The sequence below is a fragment of the Bos grunniens genome, chromosome 21 (genome assembly GCF_055505025.1).
Source record: "Bos grunniens cultivar Pamir isolate PY7600 chromosome 21, Bosgru_T2T1.0, whole genome shotgun sequence".
Classification (NCBI taxonomy): domain Eukaryota; kingdom Metazoa; phylum Chordata; class Mammalia; order Artiodactyla; family Bovidae; genus Bos; species Bos grunniens.
Window position 1 is genome coordinate 57,991,769 of NC_141185.1, and position 23,077 is coordinate 58,014,845.

Consider the following 23,077-nt stretch of genomic DNA (forward strand, 5'->3'; position numbering starts at 1 on the left):
GTGTGTGTGTGAGTGTGTGTGTGTATCTGAATCACTTTGCTGTATATCTGAAATGCTGTAGATATACTTCAATTAAAAAAAAACTCATATTGCAGTGACTTAACAAAATAAAGATTATTTCTTATTCCTTCCTGTATTCCCATTTGGTGGTGGTGGTGCAGTCACTGAACTGTGTCTGATTCTTGAGACCCCATGGACTCCTTTGCCAGGCTCCTCTGTCCACGGGGTTTCCCAGGCAAGAATACTGGAGCGGGTTGCCATTTCCTTCTCCAGGGGATCGTCATGACCCAGGGATCAAACCCTCGTCTCCTACATGCAGGTTCTTTACCACTGAGCCACCAGGGAAGCCCTGTATTCCAAGTTAAGAGGCAGCTTTTTGCCACCAGCTGATTCAGGAAACCAGGCTCCTTCCACGTGGCTCTGAGATGCTGTGGGGAGTCCCGTGCCTCCTGCTGGAAGAAGGGGAACTAGGACATCAAGAGATTCTAATACCTACTTACTTCTTTTGAGCAGATGCCTTGCAGTGGAAACTCTCTTCCAATCACAATCTTTCAGCTGGACCCAGTCACCTGGCCACCTCTGAGTAAGGAGGGCCTCAGAATGTAGTCTTCTTACTTTGAACAATTCCCTTCAGTTTTGGTGATAGATGACATATTGACTTGCAAAGGAGAGCGATAACCACGTCCTGTGTTATTCAACATGAATGTTTCTTGACTTTTGGGGGACTGAATTATAAACAGAACTTGCTACAGGATAGATACAGGTCTCCGTGGAGATTGGGGCAAATTATTGAAAATGGAGATAGTTGGCAGAAATCTTGAGGGAGGAGGGTGTTGCCTCTGTGTCTGGTAGTTTGAATGTGCAGGGCTGTGTGCTGGGAGGGGGTGCTTTGCACTAACAGGAGTGCTAATATGATGTATTAAATGTCAGATCGGCATCGCCGGGTGTGCGTATCTCTCCCGCGGTACTGACTGTTTATGCTTATTCAGCCCTTTGAATAATTTAACACATTTCATACTCTAAATTACTCTCGGCAATTTGATGGGGCTTCTGGCAGTTTACTTGAAACGCTCAGTGTTAGGTCAACATAGGGTCCCAGCTTCTGCTAAATAGAAGTACTATGCCTACTTAGGGAAACATAATTAGCTTTCTCCACGGATCTCCTGGAAGGTGGGGTGGGGTGGAAGGGTGGGTAGGGGTGGGGGAGCCAGGGTGTAGATACAGCCTGTGTTCGTTTGATTGTCAATCCAGAAAATGCCAGGGATCCAAGGGTTAACAATTTAATGGGGCAGGAAGCTGGCCTTCAGGAGAAGGAAAAGTTGAAGGGCATGGAGAACAGTTGAAGTGTGCTGTGCAAATGGGTGTGTATGATAAATGACCCTCATTTAGTCAATACTGATGGTGGCTGAGTCCTCCTTTCAGTTTAATCCTGATGTAGAAAGGGCCTGTCCCAGGGAAGACTGGCCACAGTGGCATGGTGTTGGTGCTGCAATGCAGGGTAATTTGTGCAAGGGAAATAGGGAACCACGATCGAAAGGGGACCCTCTTGTTTCCATTTGCTGTCCTCAGCTTACTTGTATGTGAGCTGCAACGATGATGCAAAGTACTTACTATTCTTGATTTTTTCCCCATCTCTCTCTGAAATCACAAATTCCATGATGATAAAAAATTAGACTTTACTCTGAGTTGGAGGTATGCTGTTTCTTTAACATTCTAAGAAGGTGGTTTTATGAAGTATCTTTGCCTTCCCCCTTGTCTCTCTCTCTCTTTTCCTTGGCATCCTGGGTAGAAAGGACACAGACTTTTGTGAGAGGTGAGCACTTTCAATTAAGACTTAAAAGCTTGAAAGAAAAGAGAAAAAAAATCTTACCTTCGAAGAGGCATCAGGTGGAGTGAAATCCTGAGTATTCTAATGACCTCAGCCAGCCACAGTGGCGACAAAATGATGATACAAGAGACCCTGGGCTGAGCTCTTTGTTAATCGACGGCAGGACTCTGATTGACTGTACCGTCTGGGTTTGAACTCCCCCACCACTCTCTGGAAATGCTGAAAAATCTTCTTGGGGATTTATACATCCCGAGAGAGTCCAGAATGAAGTGTTTGCTTATCATCCATTTTTACCCCCTTTGAAATAGTCTGAGCCTGCATTGTAACCTTAGGTCAAAACTATTTGGGGTGGTGGAAACTCATGATAAACACATGCTTTTGAAGGTTAGAATGCCATCAGTTTAAGAACATCAGATTAACCTTCTTATTTAAAAATTAAAAAAAAAAAAAAACCCTCCAAAGTGTTAAGAGCACCAAATGCCTGTGTACATGGATCTGTATGTATCTGCACATGTGTGTATGCGTTTATCAAGCTAAACTCAAAACCAGAAATGTTTGCTCACGCAAATGTATAGAACTGTTTTATTTAAGAAATTAGTGGTGTTTTGAATAGTTAACAGACAAAAAAAGTGTGCATTTATCATCATTTACTACAAAGGGAAGAAATATTTTATCCTCTATCTGAAAGTTCATGTTTTATTTCTAGCAAGGAAAGGAAGTGTGATATTTTCTTAGAAATAAAGTCACTGAAGTGCATGATTTCCATGAAGTAAGCTCTTGAATAGATGTCACTACATACAGTTATTGAATGCTGTCAAAATATAAGAGCACTTTCTTTACTAGACATGATTATCTTTAACAACAGTTTTATGACTTTGAACAATGTATACTCACAATTTCCCCCTTTTGAGCAAAGAAGTCCATTGGATGTATAAAATTTATTTATTCCATTATTTTTATTTAGAATGACAGCCACAATTTTTCTCAATGAGTGCATCACACTCATTAGAAAAATTATATCTATATTAGTACATTCATTTTGGGCGTTTTTCTTCCGAAGTAGAAGAAACTTGCCTTACTTGAGCTGTCATCTGAACAAGCACTTTTAAATTCCTCCCTCTAGATTTCCATAAAACCTTTGTTTAGTGATCACACCAAAGTTAATTTTACTAAATGCCTATACTACAAGGACCCTTACCTTCAGCCCAGAGCTGGAAAAATTTAGCTATGTTTGAGCTGAGATGTTCCCCATTGGTTACCAGTAACAGTGGCTGTGTAGTCAGCAGGGGATTGACAAGTTTGCATTGTGTATGGAGAAGGCAATGGCACCCCACTCCTTTACTCTTGCCTGGAAAATCCCATGGACGGAGGAGCCTGATGGGCTGCAGTCCATGGGGTCGTTAAGAGTCGGACACAACTGAGCGACTTCACTTTCACGCATTGGAGAAGGAAATGGTAACCCACCTCAGTGTTCTTGCCTGGAGAATCCCAGGGATGGGGGAGCCTGGTGGGCTGCCGTCTATGGGGTCACACAGAGTCGGACACAACTGAAGCGACTTAGCAGCAGCATGGTGTACAAAGGACTCTGGTGTCTCCAGTCTGTGAGACAGGAGCATTTGCAAGGTTTATTTTGCAGAGAAACTAAGCATCTGGACCTCAAATACCCAGAGGGCAGACACATGACGTTCAAAAGTAGTATTTTCTAATATCCATATCCCACCCGAATGTGGGTTCGGTCTATAGCAGTTGGGTAGCAGATATTAGAGTTCTTAACTTTTAGCTCATTGCCTTAGAGATGACTTTTAACTAAGGGTCACAGTGTCCATTCACTCAGGTGTGCCGTTGTTACACCTTTTGCCCGTAAACAGTATATTTTCCACGTGAAAAGAAAGGGCAAATACAATTTGCTGTCAATTTTGCCTCCGTGGAAAGATGCTGCCCACAATCTCTATTATTTTTCCTGCAGTTTGTTGCTGACTGTTGCTAGGTGATGCAGTTTCCATTAAGCATCAGGGATTGAATGGGAGGGTTCAGAGACTAGGTTTCATTATATAATTAGCCCTTGATGTGCAGCAGAATCTCAACGTCTCTGTGTTCAGGTGAGAGAAAAATGTTTCTGGCCGACCCCAAGGAATAGTTAGAGTAGGGACATGCAGTGATGGCATAAAATTAAAAAGCAGCCCATTCCTAACAATTCAATTCCTGGTAAATTAATGCTAATATCACCTTGAGTTATTTTCTTGAGGATTTGCGGCCAGAATAAGATAGAGAGATGTCAGAATGCCTATAGAAATGGGGAAGCTTTTTGGTACCCTCATTCAACAAATACATTGTTTTTCTGAAAGTGGGGGTTTCCCAGATGATAAACAGAAAATACAAAAATAAGCTCTATGCATACAAGTGTGTGTGTGTGTGTGTGTGTGTGTTAGTTGCTCAGTGGTGTCTGACTCTTTGTGACCCAAGGGACTATAGCCTGCCAGACTCCTCTGTCCATGCGATTCTCCATGCAGGAATACTGGAGTGGGTTGCCATTCCCTTCTCCTGGGGATCTTCGCATACATGCATGCATATATCCATAACCAACATGGTGGTACAAAGAAAGAAGAAAAGGGCAGGGTAACCTTATAAAGTTTCTAGAATGCAAGAGGACAAAACATGAGCAATCACTTTCTTTGGCCTTCTAGTTAGGAAAGATCAGGGACAGCAGCCCTGGATCTGACCAGCTTAGTCACCTCCACAAGCTCTTCCTGCCTCCGGCTTCAGCTTTCTCGGGATAGAACAGAGGGCTTAGTCCCTTGACTGCTTTCTCTTGCTTGAGAATTCTTGTGAGGCAGTGTCATTTAGGTTTTTAAAAATTTCTTTTAAAAACTGAAATGCAGTGTATTTACAATGTTGTGTTAGTGTCAGGCATGCAGTAAAGTGATTCAGTTGTGCGTAGACATGGACGTGCTTGTGCTCGGTCGCTCAGTTGTGTCCAGCTCTTTGCAACCCCATGGACTGTAGCCTGTCAGGCTCCTCTGTCCATGGGATTCTCCAGGACAAGAATCCTGGAGTGGGTTGCCATTTCCTCCTCCAGGATATGTATATATGTGTGTGTGTGTGTGTGTGTGTGTGTACATATATATATTCATTTTCAGATTATTTCCCCTTATAACTTATCATAAAATATTGAGTATAGTTCTCTGTTCTATACAGTAGGTCCTTATCATCTAGTTTATATATAGTATTGTCCTCAAACTCCTAGTTTATCCCCTTTCCCACTTTGGTAGCCATAAGTTTATTTCTTTGTCTTCCCTGGTAGCTCAGACGGTAAAGCGTCTGCCTGTGCAATGCTAGAGACATGGGTTCGATAGCTGGGTTGGGAAGATCCCCTGAAGAAGGAAATGACCACCCACTCCAGTACTCTTGCCTGGAGAATCCCATGGATGGAGGGGCCTGGTAGGCTGCAGTCCACGGGGATGCAGAGTCAGACGCGACTGAGTGACTTCCTCTCTCACTCTGTGAGTCTGTTTCTGTGTTATAAATAAGTCCATTTCTATTCTGTTTCCGAATATCCTATGATATTTGCTTTTCTCTGTCTGGCTTACTTCACTTAGTATGATGGTTTCTAGATCTGTCCATGTTACATTTGCCACATGATTAAAAAAAAAAACTCCATCCTCTACAAATGGTAGGTTTGACTGTGATTCTTGTTGCTCATTCCTGTCCATGTGTAATTATCATCTTCAATGACTACAAAGCTTGTGATGAGGAGTGAGGAGCGTGTGGGAAGATAGGGCTTGTGAGTGTTAGTAGGAGGAGAGAAGACAAAAAGAATTAAGCAAAAATGACTTTCACCTTCCAACTTCCCTTCTCCTATTTGCCAGTAAATCCCAGAAATGGTGGAAAAGGAAAGGATAAACCTAAGGCCACTCAAAGGATGAAGGACAGTCAAGGGAAAGGATTACACAGAGAACATGTGACGGCGCCTGTCAGGTAATACAGACAGGTCAAGCTGCTGGGTGAGGCGGCAGACAAAACAGGGGCATGAAGTATGTTAGAAAAACAATACCCATATTAACACATACATATGGGAGCTAGAAAAAGAGTACCGATGGACCTATTTACAGGGAAGAAATGGAGACAGGCATGGAAAATGGACTTCTGGACACATTGGGGGAAGGAGAGAGTGGGACGATTTAAGACGCTTTGACATATATACACTCTCACGTGTACAACAGATAGCGAGTGGGAAGCTGCTGTATAACACAGGGAGTCCAGTCTAGCCCTCTACGACCACTTAAAGGGGTGGGCTAGGGAGGAGGAGGGAGGCTCAAAAGGGAGGGGATATATATACACATATATGTAATTATGACTTATTTTCATTGTTGTATGGCAGAAACAATACAACCTTGTAAAGCAAATATCCTCCAATTAAAAACAGCTACAACATAAGACTAATGAAAGAAGGACTTGTTCCCTCTAGGAGACATGGACCCAAAAGAATTTGGATTTTCATGTGAAATGTCATTTTTAAATGGTGGCTACTCATTAAAATAAGTTACAATATGTCACATAAATTTGCACAGGTCTCGAAAGACAGTTTCACATCCTAGCGCATCTATTTTCTTCTTCAAGCCTTCCACAAAACAAACTGGTTGAGAGTCTTCAAAAAGACTTTAAACTTATTATATTCCTCAAATATTTTGCATTAGGACACATGGAAATCCTTATGCGGGCCATTTCTGATTTTATATTTTGAGGATGATATTAATTTTTCCCTTTAAAGTGCCCCAGGGAAAAATATTTTTTGTAAGATGGATATTCTTTACTTTTTCCTCTCAAGAGCAAATTAAGCAGAAAATATTAATTTTTCCAAATTCAATTTTAAAACATACTGAAATAAATGATTCTTAAGGCTTGACAGAATCCACCATTTTGAATAATTCCAAAGTTAACAAATATATTAACAGGAATAGGAAATATTCAACTTAAAAAAAAATTGACAGTGATCGAAAGTGTTTCTCTCTCACTGTGGGCAAATCACATTATTTTTCTTTCTAATAGCTTTTCACAAGCTATAGTGTTCTTTCCCTGCAGTTGAAACTACCATCTTGACTGACAGCAAATACTTCCTCTCACAGATGCCTTTAAAAGTATCAAGAGAGGGACTTCCCTGTTGATCCAGTGGTTAAGACTCTGAGCTGCCAATACAGTAGGGCTTCGGTTCAAACCCCAGTCAGGGAACTAAGATCCCACGTGTTAGAAGTTGTGGCCAAAAAAAATGAAAATAAAAGGGGCACATTTAAAAACATCAAAAGAGCATTTTCCAAGTCCTCTTCCTCAAAGAGACTAAAATCTGTTCACTGATCTCTGCACTAAGTAGAAGAACCTTCCAGAACCTGACCCTGTGTGGTACTGGGAAGTTCTCAATGCCTTTCAGAGCTTGTAAGGCAGCCGGGGATTTCCACAGCATCCTGCAGACCTTTGGGCAAGTCGACCAGCTGTGACCCAGGCAAGCGAAGGGCCTCTCTTGCCTTCTGTGGACCTTCTATATGCCTCTCCCAACCTGGGGCCACACTATGGGTTATTGTGTGTATTTTAGCCTGATTACTGCCACCGTGCAGACTAAAACCGAGGTGAGCAAGAGACTCCGTTGGATTTCTGCCGAATCTGGCAGCCCCTCGTGATCCCCACTGTGTCTGCTGCTTTTAACATCCTAGGTCTTTGCGGGACTATTGGAATTGTCTTCCTTCTAGTCTTTAAACACACCTTCTCTCTGGTCCTCCCATCTACCGCACTGACAGATGTGGTGATTTGATTCTCACTCCTGTTTTACACACACACACACACACACACACACACACACACCACACTTTGGCTCCTTGTTTACCCACACAATCCTTTACTGGCCAGCCTCATTTTCTGTCTCTTTCTACAATCTGCCCACCGCCCCCCAAACCCCGTCCACCCCACACTTTGCACCTTTTGGTGACTTCCCAGCCCATCTCCCCTGCTCTGCTTCCCAGACCTCAGAGCCTGGGTTATACAAACAAATTAACAAATGAAACATGAATTCTACAACCCCTTCCAGAGCCGTGCTTTCCAGACTTGTCTCTGTTCACATCCCACAGCGCACGGCATTTTGCTTGGCATCTGAAGGCCATCTACCTGTGTGCTTGCAACCCAGGCTCTCAGACTGCCTCGGCTGACCTGGGGGTCATCTTGCCACCAAGCTCTCATGTCATCTCCATGTCCTCTCACTTCCACTTCACCTTGGAGTCAGAGACTTCGTGAGTTCTCTCCCCAGTGGTGTTACTATTGTCAGGAAAAACAGGGGGCACGGCACTGACATCTCCTGTGACAGGTTTGATATCTGCGGTAGAATTATAGGCATGGTGGTGCAGGCTTCTCAGCATTTGTGAAATGGTATCTGTCTCTGGGAGCCAGGGCTGAGATTGTCAGTGACCCCTTGCCCTGAAGACCCTGCACAATCTCAGAAGACTGCTGGAGGGGACGCTGGGGCGGGCCAGGTGCTATTACAACAGAAAGAGGCTGAGTGGGCAGCCGTGTGTTAGGGGAGAACAATCGGCCTCCATACTGGATATTTCTTTTATTTTAACCTTCGTATTCTATTGCTTTTGCTAGACATTAACAATGTTGTCTACAGCTTAAAGTACACAGGATAGCCCATTCCCAAGACTCTGACCTTTGAAGGCATAACATTTTTCTATCCAAACAGAGACAAAAAGTCATACAACAGAAACTAACATTCGTCTTCTTGGAAATTTATTGGAACATTGTGCCCAGATCTATGTGGGCAATTGCAAGAACAAAGGATTTTGGCACCAAGAGGTTTTGCAGCAACCAACCCCACTCCCTTTCCTTTTAGGATAAAGGAAGTCTGAATTCTAACTGGGGAGATGTCATGGTTCTTTGGGACACTAGTTCACCGTCTTCTCAGTCCACTAGCTTTCAGAATACAGTTGCTATTCCTTGCCCTAACAAGTCTCTCAATTTACTGGCCTTTCATGTGATGATCAGTATGGGATTGGACTCAGTAATAGTATAACTCAACTACCCTCAGGGAAATCAACCCTGAATAGTCATTGGAAGGACTGCTGCTGAAGCTGAAACTCCATTACTTTGGCCACGTGATGCGAAGAGACAACTCATTGGAAAAAGACCCTGATGCTGGAAAAGATGGAGGGCAAGAGAAGAAGGGGGCAAGAGAGGATGAGATGGTTGAAAGAGCATCATTGAATCAATGGGCATGAGTTTGTGCAAACTCAGGGAGATAGTGAAGGGGAAGCCTGGCGTGCTGCAGTCCACGGGGATGCAAAGAGACGGACACAACTGAGCCACTGAACAACAACAGCATGAGTTTTATACTATTATTGAGCTTCCATATCAGGCCTAGTCTACCTGCACCTAAACTTCTTGGGAGTGAGATAAGTACACTTCTGCATTTCATTTTCCTCCCATTTTTAGTAAATATTCTTACTCGTATTTAATCCAATGGTTTTTAGAGCTTAGCATGCATCTGAATCATTCAGAGGGCTTGAAAAATACAGATGTCTGGGCTCTACCTCCAGAATTTCTTACTCAGCAGGTTTAGGGTGGGGCTGAAAGCCTGCATTGTTAACAAGTTCCCAGGAGAAGCTTATGCTTCTGGTTCTGGGACCACACTTCAAGAACTATTGGCTTAAGGCAGTTCTTCTATTCCTTTCCTAAGCCACCATGCATGGTAACAGCCTGGGTCTGAATCATAAATTGTTAGTGACTTAGAGACCTTGTAAAGACTCCAGTTCAAGGATTTCCAGTGCGTAGAGTCCTGAGCAGTACTCCAGTTTGAGGGTGAGCAGGAGACTAGGGTGGCATATTCCTTTTTCACTTCAACCAAGAATCATTTTTGTTTACACATCTCAGTCAAGCATTTGAAGTCACTGATTGAATTTACAAGTAAGGGAAGCGCCGCCACTGAGTCCTTCCCTGGCTGCCATCTCATGATCCCAACCCGGTCTCTTTCTGGTGGGCTACTCTGATGGCCTACGGTGATAGGATTCCCCTCTATCCTCTGTCAGTCTCAGTGGTCATGTTTGCATAAAAAGACAACAACAATTACAGTAATTTTTGGATTGCATTGAAGAATAGATGTAGGATGGCTAAATGTCATAGATACCTAAAACTCTACCTCCCATTTAATAGTCAGCTGGGTATTTAGATAGAGATAGTGTCATTAAGGGACACCCCCAGTAGATCAGCAGTAAAGAGTCCACCTGCAATGCAGGAGCAGCAGAAACACTGGGGTTCAATCCCTGATTCAGGAAGATCCCCTGGAGGAGGGCAAGGCAAACCACTCCAGTATTCTTGCCTGGAGAATCCTATGGACAGAGGAGCCTGGTGGCTACAGTCCATAGGGTCACACAGTGTCGGACATGACTGAAATGACTAACACCCACGTGTGTTCATTAATGAGCCTCACTGGCCCATTCGCAAGAGTGGAGCTGTTCTGAAAGTGATGGAAAATGTGACTAGTCATTTTGATTTGGAGAAGTGCGTGTGTGGTCATTAAAGAATATGGTACAGGTTTCTGAAATCATCAAGAGCCATGTTTCTTGAATCTTAAAATACAGGTTGAATTGATTTATTTTTAATTCCAAATCGTATTGGAAGTTTTCTTTAACATGTGGTGTTGTCATTGTGAAATCAAAAATATTTAACAGTAGGCATGACATGAACTTTTTTCCTTATAGATACAGACAGCATGACTGTACAAATTGTATGAATAGAATGCTAGTCCTGATTATCCTGGAGAGTTAATGTAATAGGGGTAAGGAAAGTGAAGTGCCAATTGTACAACTGCCAGGAATTTGCTATGTGACTTTAGACAAGCCACTTTTCCTCTCTGGGCTCCAGTATCTTAATTTGAAAGAGACGAATTAATTTAGACACCCTAAACTTTCTTAACTTTAGTCTATAATTTTAGGGTTCCCTCGAAAGATAATGGTAAGTTGGACTGAGTTAAGAGAATGAGACTGGTATTGTAACCTGGAAATGTACACTTCCCTGGGATGTGGGAAGCCAGTTGTGAATTTCTGAGCATTCCTTAATACCCTAAATATAAGATATAAATATATCTTTCTGGCTGCACCACAGTGGTTTTGTCTATAACTCTCCTCCCACCTCTATCCTATCCACGAAACTTTCTGCCAGATTTCATCTTGCCACTGAAAAAGATATGAACTAAAAAATGACATCTCATTAGTTAACATTCATAATTATTCTTACTGTTAATCAAAATTATTAATGTGTGTTGAAAAACAGCACTTCATACATATCAAATGTTCTGTTTTCTCATTTCAGCATGTGCTGGGTGAATAGAGGCATTTAAGTAATCTCAAAAGCTGTTCCTATTTTAAAGCCAGCAACAGCAAATTGGAATGCTATTTAATTGTTAAAAATCCCAAATAAATTAAGTGCCTTTACTTCTTCATTATTCCTCTGCTAAATGTGTCTAGGCACCCTCCACCACCTCAAAGGCTGATGTGATGCAGTGTGTGCAAAAACCTCTAGCAAATATTGACAAATATTTCAAGAACTAAGTATATGAAATCCTAGTTACATCATGTATGCTTCATTAATTTAAATCCAAACCATTAGCTCTATTAGATCCCTACTTACAGTGGTAGAGAAATGTGTGTGTGTGTGTATGCATGCGTGCATGCGCTCAGTCATGTCCGACTCTTTGAGATCAAAGAAATATTACCACACATAAATGAATATTTTTTCACGGTGAGGGATCATATATTATAGCTATAATTTGTTAAACAACTTCCTTATAGTCTAATACCGTGAACCCTGCTCTCTGCCATTCACACCCCAAGGATCCAGCAGCACTTGGCATCTGTGAACATGGTGTTTGTCTTTGAGGTTAACCACAAGAAGCAGACACTGAGGAGGTCTAAGAGCTTTTGCAAAGCTCTCCCCATCTCTTTCAATACCACATGCGGAGTAGACTTTTCCTTTTTGGCATTCTTCACTTGGAAGATGAAATGTCAACACGGTGTTTGTCACATTCACGAATCATGACATCAACTAAAGGTGCTTTAAGATTCCACAGGATCTTAATTCATATGCAATTTTGGGCAGGTAGACTCTTCTTGAGCTTCATTTTTCTCATATGTAAGTTGGAAAAAAACAGTGTTATCTCTTTATAACTATGAGGATTAAACAAGATAATAGATATAATGTGTCTAGAAAAGTTCCTGGTGTATAGTAAATGATGGATATTGCTAATTATTATTTACTATTTCAACAGATGCTTAGAGCACCACTGTTATTAATTGGGCTCCATGACATTTTTGAAAGTCACATCAAAAGACTTGATGACTAAGCTAAAAGTAGTGAAAATTAGAAAAGGAAAAAAGAGGAAAAAATTATTCTGTATAATTGATAAATTTCAGAACTGATTGGGGGACACACTACTAAACTTGCTGCAGGGAGGAGGCCACTTTTGACTCCCCATTGGAAACTGTTTCTTTGACTTGCTTTTATTATTATAATCATACTCAATGTCTTACCTGGAGGACCCTGGCCCTCTGCTTGACTATAAAGTGCCTTTGTTCAGCTCATGGAGAGACAGTTTGTCCCTGCCCACCTGTGAATAGAAGAGATTAACACACCCCTTCTGAAGGCTGGACATTCCCTGGGTGACGCTTCACAGGACTGAGACCCTTCTACTGCACTTCCCCGCTGCATCTTCCTCTCTATTCTGCCTGTGGACTTTGGTTCCTCATTGCTTCTTTCTCTCTGATCTATAAAAGAACCTGGCATCCAGACCCCAATAAGATGGTATTTTGAGGCGCGAGCCTGCCGTCTTCTGGGTCTGCCAGCTCCCCGATTAAGTCTCTTCCTTGCCTCAACACCTTGTCTCTAGGATTGATTGGCCTGTTGTGAGGCAAGCACTGTGAACTTGGACATGGTAACAAGCTGATTCTGGACACACAGTAAGTGACACATTTCTGTTAAATTTTATCTAGCATTTATCTGTGGGAGAGGGAGAGGGTGGGATGATTTGGGAGAATGGCATTGAAACATGTATAATATCATATATGAAACGAATCGCCAGTCCAGGTTCTCTGCAGGATACAGGGTGCTTGGGGCTGGTGCACTGGGATGACCCAGAGGGATGGTACGGGGAGGGAGGCGGGAGGGGGGTCCAGGATGGGGAACACGTGTCCACCTGTGGTGGATGCATGTTGATGTATGGCAAAACCAATACAATATTGTAAAGTAATTAACCTCCAATTAAAATAAATAAATTTATATTTTAAAAATAAATAAAATTTTATCTAGAATTAAAGTCTTTATGCACAATGTTAGGATTAGGAAAGGGAGTGCAAATGCAACTACATAGGATATTATAAAATTAACAATTCTATATACAGTCTCTAACATAGATGATTATTAGGGAAAGCAAAAATGACCAAAATTGATTCCAAAAAATGTACGAACTTGTCCAGGTAGTACTTATTTATCATTAAAGAATAAGGCACCGAGCCCAGATGGTTTGTCAGATGAATTCCAGAAAACTTTCAAGGAGCAGAGAATTCCTCTTGTATTTAAAATATCTGGGTAAGAAAAGAGGAGAATTTTGTTACATTAGCATAATGTTGCTGCTAAAAAAAGTTGCATACTTTTCTCATTTGCTATCAGTGTAGTTGCAAATGTCCTAAATTAAATGTGAATGAGATTAAGTTGAAATCAAGACTGTTTCAACATTAAGGAAGCTATTAAAATAATTTATTACATGAATAAACAAAAGAGAAAAACATGATTATCACAATGTATTCAGCAATTTATTTGATATCTGACATCCATTTCTCATAAGAATTCTCTAACTTATTCTAGAAAAATTCTTTCCTGATATGATAAAAAATATCTGAAATCAACTATGATTGTTACAGATGTTTATGGAAACTTGGATTTTCCCATTAAAGTTATAAGAAATATTTTGTCATTTAATAATACCTAGAAAAATCATAAAAAATTAAAAAAATTAAAGATAAATTTTTTACATGTCAAGGAATAACTATAGCAATAATTGAGTGAAAATTATTTTAGGAATTCCTTTATTTATATATATTAAGTTGTATATACTATGTCCCCTATATTACTATATTACTTCATACTATATCAATTATATATTGATTAAAATTTAAGATTGTTAGAAAACAATCTGGCATTTCCTCAAAAAATTACTCCTACAATTACCATTTGAACCAGGCATTTCACTCATAGGTATATTGGAAATGAAATGAAAGAATGAAGGAATGAAATGAAAACATTTTCATATAAAATCTTGTAGGTAAATATTTATATTACCGAGCATATTTTTCAGAATAGCCAAAAGGTAGAAATAACTCAAATGCCCAAGTTATGAATATATAAACAGAATGTGGTATAATCATACAGTGGAATATTATTCAACCATAAAAGGAATGAAATAGTGATATAGACCACGAAGTGGATGAATCTTGAGAATATGCTAAGTGAAAGAAGTCAACTACAGAAGACTGCATTTTATATAATTCCATTTTTATGAAATGTCTAGAGTAGGTAAATTTATAGAGACAAATACATGAATGGTTGCCATGTTTTTCAAGCACGGGGGAGAAGTGGTGGGTAGGGAGTGATAGCTAAAGGACATAGGACTTCTTTTGGGGGTAGTAAAAATGTTGTGAAGTTGTTTCTGGTGATGATTGTACAATTCTGAAAAGACTAAAACCATTGAAGTGTATATTTTAAACAGGTGAAGTGTATGGTTTGTGAATTGTATCTCAATTGTGTGCGCTTGTCGTTCAGTTGTGCCCAATTTTTTGAGACCCCATGGACTGTAGCCTGCCAAGCTCCTCTGTCCATAGAATTCTCCAGGCAAGAATACTGGAGTGGGTTGCCATTCCCAACTCCGGGGGATCTTCCCCACCCAGGGATCGAACCTGGGGCACTTGAGGCAGACTCTTTACCACTGAGCCACCAGGGAAGCCCTGTATCTCAATTAAGTAGTAATAAAATATATAGAGTTAGAGAATGAACTTATGATTGCTGGGGAAAGGATGATGGGAAGGGATAGTTAGGGAGTTTGGGTTGGACATGTACACACTGCTATATTTAAATGGATAATCAGCAAGGACCTACAGGATAGCACAGGAAACTCTGCTCAGTGTTATGTGGCAGCCTGGATGGGAGGGGAGTTTGGGGGAGAATGGATACATGTACATGTGTGGCTGAATCCCTTTGCTGTTTACCTGAACCTATCACAGCATTGTTAATTGGTTATGCTCCAATATAAAATAAAAATGAAAAAAAAACAAAATAAAAGACAAAATAACATCCTTGTGTTAAGAGCTTTCCAAGCATGACTACAAAGCCTAAATCAACAAAGAGCAATATACATGCACAGAGTCAGGTACACAAAACCTGATAAGGACTATATTAAAAAAAGAACTACCTTCAGAAAAAATGTTAAAGGCAAAAAGATAATCTACAAAAATATTTATAGTTTAAATGAACAATAGGAGGCTAATATCACTGATGTGTTATGTGACCATGTGACAAAGTGAAGTTTCATTTAATATCAGTGCATACAATTAAGTAGGCCCTCTGTTATACCCTGTCTAGAGGGCCATTTAGTACTGAGATGCAGTGTAAGACTAGGGCTAAAAGTGTCACAGAGATGTGACTTTGAATCCTAGTTCTGCCATTCACTTGCTGGGTTAATTTGGTAATTTACCTAACCAATCTGGCCTTCTCTTTTCCTCATAACAAAATTAGAATATTCTTTCATGGAAGTTATTGTGAGGCTTAAAATAATGTGAGTAAAGAAGTAGACTTCTTTTCTTTCCTTATTGTATAGTATAAATAAGTATGCATGTATGCATGCTAAGTCGCTTCAGTCACGTCCAACTTTTTGCAACCCCATGGACTGTAGCCCTCAAGGCTCCTCTGTCCATGGGGATTCTCCAGGCAAGAATACTGGAGTGGGTTGCCATTTCCTTCTCCAATAAATAAGGATAGTATAATATAAATATAGTACATAATAAGAGGTCAACAAAATGGCTATTGTTATAATACTATTTTTTGAAATGCCTCTTGACTAGAGAACTTTGCTTCTTAGAATATTTTTAACTAACATAATTAAGAATTTATGCAAAGCTACAGCGATGCCCAGAGTGATAAATTACTGAAACTCCAGTTGAATGAATTTTAGCATGTCCCCTGAATGAATGATAACATAGCCATAACAATGGTTTCAAACTTTCTGGGAGTCAATTTGGCAATATGTAACAAAAACTTTAATATGTTTACAATAACAGAATTAGAAATTCTCAATAAAATTTATCCCAACAAATCAATTCCAGAATTTATTACAAGAAAGTAATTAAACTGTACATTTATTGATTTACTCAGCAAGGACATTCATTGCATTACTGTTTTTAACAATGAAAAACTGAAATCAACTTAAATGCCAAACAATAAAAGACATAAAATATTAAAATTCAGAAGAGAATTCAGCAAGTTTGCTGGATATGCTGTTGACATACAAAAGTCACTAATATTAATTTTGCATAAGCAATTATTCAAAAATAAAATTGCCTTAAAAGTAACATTATAATAGCATTAATATCATAAATACCATATATAATCCTAACAGAATATATATGTAAGACCTTTATGAGGTAAATTATATAATTCCTTAAAAATAAATAGAATACCTTAATAAATATACCAACGACATGAATAGTAAAACTATGGTAATGGTGGAAATTCTCCACAAATTGAAAGTATGTGATTCTATTCAGTACATTGGTAGAGTTTTATAAAATTGAATAATCTGATTTTAAAGTATATATGGAAGAGTAAAAAAGAGAAGATAACAGGAACATTTTTGAAGAAGAATTAAAGAAACTCCCATAATCAAATATGAAGACATTTTATAAAGCAATTAGGGTATTATAATAAGCCAGACTATTAAATTAGTAGAATAAAATAGAGAACATGGAACCAATATACATTTTTATATTGACAATTTATTTCACATGTATTAAAACTTGATATATGGCAAAAATGGGTTAAATTGGTGAAGAAAGAATAGACTCTCCCAAGTGTGATGATAGAAAGTTAAACATGCACAACGTCCGTAGGGAACAAATGGCAAAGTCCAGGGAAGTTTAAGATGCACACAGCCTGTGACCAAACAGTCCTAATTTAGGTGTCTACAGTAGAGGGACTCTCAGATCAGAGACATAGGCACCAAGATATCTTTTTAAAAAAGCAAGATTTGAAATAGTAAGTTGACTGCTCATGAGTAAGGAAAGATGTAAACTATGAATTATGATTTATGTACACAATAGACTATTTCAAGCATTGAAGGGATTTAACGACATTATTTCGTAACCTATTGCATGAACTACTAGATAAATAAAACATACAGGCTCTAAATGTTTAAAGGGAAAGGGAAGTCGCTCAGTCGTGTCTGACTTTTAGTGACTCCATGGACTGCAGCCTACCAGGCTCCTCCGTCCATGGGATTCTCCAGGCAAGAGTACTAGAGTTAGGTTGCCATTCCCTTCTCCACTAAATGTCTAAAATGATACACAATTATTGTAATTACTGTTAAATTCCATTCTCTTTGTGTGTGCACGTGCATATTTTCTGATTTTATAGATTGTGCAATTATTTTCATGACAAAAACAATAAGGAATTTTTCAAGTACGAGTTTCTTTCTATCTGGTGTAGTTGGTAACTACTGATCTAAGAGAGCTATTTCTTCTTGGTGAGAGCAACTTAGGGAAAGCATGAGCCTTGCCCAGACAGGGACAGTTAAAGGGCAGGCTTGTGAAAACCAGCCTTCCGTGCAGCTCTATTGCCAGGAGGAGAAGGGGATGACAGAGGGTGAGATGGTTGGATGGCATCATTGACTCAATGGACATGAGTTTGAGCAGACTCAGAGAGCTAGTGAAGGACAGCAAGGCCTGGCATGCTACCATCCATGGGGTTGCAGAGTTGGACATGACTGAGCGACTGAATAACAACAATTGCCAGGTCATATGGAGGACACTGATTGAGAATATTCTTCTGTATAAATTGAAATTAATGCTGGCTGTGGTAGGCTAAAAAAATTATCTCCTCCTTTAAAAAGATATTCATGTCAAGTTCTTGGTACTTGTAAATGTTACCTTTTTTTAGAAGAAGAGCTTTGCCTTTGAAGATTTAGTAAAGGATCTTGAGATGAGGTCACTCCATCTAATAATGTGTCCTCATAAGAGAGACACAGAGTAGAACAGGAGAAGGTCATGTGAAAATGAAGGCAGAGAGGGTAGTGATGTAGCTATAATCCATAAATCATCCATAAATCAAGGACCATCAACAGCCACCAGAAGCTGGGAAGGGGTGAGGAACAGAATCTAGAGCCTCTGTACAGGACATGGCCAGGCAGACCTCTTGATTGTAGACTTATGGCCTCCAGAAGCGGGAAAGTACACATTTTTGTTGTAAGCTTTCAGTTTGCGGTTAGTTATTGTTAGCCACAGAAATTAATACATTGGCCAACAGGCAGAAATTGAGTCCTGAATGTGTACTCCAGTGATGGTATCTGAGCTCTAAATAGTGGAGATTAAATCACAGAGGAAGTGGCTTTGGTCTTTGTCATATTAGCATGATCTCGTTGGGGAGGAATAGACCAGGGAAGTGATGTCCTGCACAACTGGCTAAAATCATGCCATCAAGAGACAGGCAGCCCCTCAAAGCCACAGCTGGCAGACAGCTTCCCCTCTTCTGCCAAACTGAGTGTGCTCCCAACTTCATAAGTCCTAGGTGTGTGCACAGGGATTTTTAGAAGGAAACTAATCTTGCATAAGAAAATGATTGTTGATGGACTCTAAGGAATTGGGGAAGATGGTGGTCCTTATTATCTGCATGATTTGTAAGACATTCAACTTTTGTTTCCTTTTTTTCCTTTTTCATATTTTTATTCTCATGTATCCCGAGTGGTCAGGATTTTTCTTGAGGAAAGTTTCACCCATGATTCTAAAGTGTGTGTGCATGAGTGTGCCCGCGTGTGTGTGGGTGTGGGTGTGAAAAAATAAGTAGAATCAAGGGATATTTCAACATTCCAACAACCACACATTAGTGCAATGGGTAATAATGTGAGTCCCCAGATCAGGATTTACCAGATAGGGGAGATCTGTTTATTTCATGTCAATCAAATTTATTTCCTCCATAAGCTCCTATCCTCCTGGACTGTGAGAGATTGAAAGTTAATCATTCTTAGGGATTCTTCTCAAATACAGGCATGTTTCCAGAATCTACTGTACCATCCACATGTCAGTGATGTTCATTCATCAGCGACATGCTCCAAACCCTCTGTTGCTGTTGTCAAGAACCTTCCTACTCCTGCTTGAATCATCTCTTCAGGTTCGCTGGCTCCCTGATAACCTTCACATGTTGTTCAGGGTGCCAGTCACCTTGGTGAGGGTAAGAAATGCAGGTTATTCTCTAGAACCCACAGACCTCTTTTTTATTTCCCCAGCCTTTGAAAGACTCTTTTTGATAAATAAAATCTTTTCTTCTCAGCCTGAAGCTGTGTCTGCCCCCACCACCCCCACCTGTCTTGAAAAGAAAATGCTGGAATGATTTCTCCCCATCCCATACTTCAACTAGGACAGGGAAACCTAGAGGCTGTGATCTGAGTGAATGAACCAAAGAAGAGAGAAAATTTAGAGAGAAAAATAGTAATGAAAAAAAATCTCCCCAAAATTATTAAATCACATCATCTCAGCTACTTTTGTACCAAAATCCACAACAACATTTATTAAACAACCTGGACAAGAGGATAGCTATGGATTTCAACCTCAAACCAATTTTTGAAGTTACATTGCAGTGGTCCTTTAAGCTCAGGAGAAGAAGGGAAGTAAAGATAAAGGTCTTCAAAGACTTCAGTTCAGTTCAGTTCAATTCAGTCACTCAGTCATGTCTAACTCTTTGTGACCCCATGGACTGCAGCATGCCAGGCCTCCCTGTCCATCACTAACTCCCAGAGTTTACCCAAACTCATGTCCATTGTGTCGGTGATGCCATCCAACCATGTCATCCTCTGTCGTCCCCTTCTCCTCCTGCCCTCTATCTTTCCCAGTGTCAGGGTCTTTTCAAATGAGTCAGCTCAGGTGGCCAAAGTATTGGAGTTTCAGCTTCAACATCAGTCCTTGCAATGAACACCAGGACTGATTTCCTTTAGGATGGACTGGTTGGATCTCCTTGCAGTCCAAGGGACTCTCAAGAGTCTTCTCCAACACCACAGTTCAAAAGCATCAATTCTTCGGTGCTCGGCTTTCTTTATAGTCCAACTAGAATTTACTATTAACACTGTCACTTTGAAATGCAGATGTGAGTTTACATCCCCAGCTTCGCAGTTTTCTCTGTCTCCTTTCAGAGACATACTTTGTGGGTACCAGTTCATCTCCAGGGGCAAAGTGTGCCTGCATGGGAGTAGAAGGTCAGCTGGAATGGTCTGGAGACTGGGTGCTACTTGTCTCCTACTAAGGGGACATTTGTGTGTGCCAGGGAATCTCAGTGGAGCTTGTTTGTCACTGATCTGGAGAGATCGTCCGGGGGAAAGGATAATCGGTGAGACTGACATTTCTGAGGAAATTGATGCTTCACTGCACACTCATTTCCCCACCCTATTCAACGATATCCTCAATGGGAAGAACCTCAGAGACTTTGAGATGCTGCAAGATGCAAAGAAAATGAGCCCTTCTCTGGTCTAGCACATCTGCAGTGCAGCACCACTTGGATGTAACGCTGGAAAAAACTGGAACGGCACCATTTCCGTTCCCTTGATGAGTCCTTGAATATAGTCACTCAAAGGAACTGACTCTATGTGACATTTTTCATCCTAATGAAAATCTAATGTTTTCTCTGGGCCACTAGTCTCAATTTTTTCAACTTTCTTTAACCTTTAGGAAAATTTACTTTAACCTTTACTTAAAGATACAGCCTCAACTACCATCTTTTTTTGCTCATATTTTCCAAATTTAAATCTTTGGGTAATACCTCTCTCCTGATAGCAGTTTACTTGATATTTCCACTTCTCAGAGTAATACATCTCAGACCTCGCCCACAAACCAGTTTCTCCCCAGATGTCCCACTCCTCTTGTTTTCTTCAATTTGGTTAATGCAGCACCACCCTTTGAATCACTCAAAGCAGAAAATAGGATGCAAACTTCCACTACAACCTGATTTTTCTCTGCGTGAGTGCTAAGTCACTTCAGTCGTGTCCAACTCTTGGCAACCCTATGGACTATAACTCTCCAGGCTCCTCTGTCCATGGGATTCTCCAGGCAAGAATACTGGAGTGGGTTGCCATGCCCTCCTCTAGGGGATCTTCCGCCTGCGCCAGGGATTGAACCCTCATCTCTTACATCTCCAGCATTGGCAGGCAGGTTCGTTACCACTAGCGTCACCTGCGTTTGTGTTTATCCCAGACTTTTTCCCCAACTTTTTGTTCAAACACCTACAAGAATTATGTTTCACATCACATCACATATACACACATGTGAAATAAAAGTCACAAAACAACTCCTCCTTTTATACAACAGATCATGTGTACCTACTACTAATCTACTGTTCTATTCTGTTCTGTTCTATTTCACTGTTTTATATGTGGATTGCAACCTGCAGTTTGAACAACATAGCCAAGAGGAAAATCACATAAGGAAATACAGACAAAGTCTTTGCTAAAATATGTAGAACATGCTAGATCCTAGATTACTCTTCATTGAACTTTTAATGATATTTCTTATCCCTTTTATTTGCATACTTACTACACCCCTTTAACTGGCTTTCTCCCATTTCCAAATGTCCAGATCCTACACATATTTCCAGACCCAAGTGCTGTCTCTTCCATAATCTTCCTATGGTCTGTGGAAATGATTGGAAAGTGATTGCTTCCTTACGTGAAATCCCGAAATCCTTGTGATGTGGTTCTCCTCTCTCCATCCTCAGTGCACTTTCCACAGCCTGAAAGAACCATGATAGGCTGCTCTGTGTGTCTTTGATGGCTTCTAGTAAGCACTGTTAGGACAGTCAGTGTGGAAGAAAGACACTTGGAACAAAGTATTATTAATAGGATTGGAAAACTAATCATACTTTGTTCCAATGGAGCAAAATAAGCCAAAATGACTGTGTTGAGATTGTTTTATCACAGACTCTCAACTCTAAGAGCACTAACTTTCCAAATTTGGGTCATACAGGATACTAAATATGAGTAGGATGAGTACAATTCTATTGTTATTATTGACAAAAATCCCTAGGCAAATTGAAAAGATTTCTCAAATAATGCCTATAAATCTATTCTTCATATAATAAGTCATGCTAAAAATGAAAAAAATGAATAGCGAAAGAGGACATGACAATAATATTAGAGATATATACAGACATATAAATGCGTGTTTAATTTAATATATATTTGGGTTAGTCTTACTATTATTAACATTGTATCACATATCAAATACATAATTAAAAGCACTGGTCTTCAGAATTCTTTATTTGCATAGCCCCTCCCTAAAATAATTTGAACAAACAATGTGCTTTCTCCATATAAGTAATGGCATGTAAAACTTTTTATTATAAGTTTAAATAAATTCAAAGAATAGACTTCTCATAGCTGTTTATAGATAAAACAGTCATATTGCAATTTTATATACATTTAATAAAATCAAAATGTAATAGTTTGAAACTCATGAACACACTTTAAAAAAAATTCACAAACACTTCTTGAGAAAAACTCAATGATTTTGTCTTTCTTTTTACTTCTTGAATTTCAAAGTTTTATTATTTTTCCACAGTTATCTAATATGGTATAGTTATATATTTGAAAATCTGCTACTAATCACACTATCATGCATATATCCAACAAGATATACATACATTATGAATGGTATTTATGCACATATAAAATATTTTAATATGCTTTGTTTCCTGTGAACATAGCTATTAAAAGCAATTTTTCTGATTGGGATATTGCTACATTATTGTTAGTACCCAGATGAACTATAAAAAAAACTAGATTACAAATTCTGACAATTATTAAAGATAAATGAAATTTTAATACAATTTTGATAAGATAAATTATGCCCAGACTTTTTCTATGCAACAATGAAAGAGAAAGGGAAATGCTGGCAAGAACAAGTTCGTCTGGAAATCGGC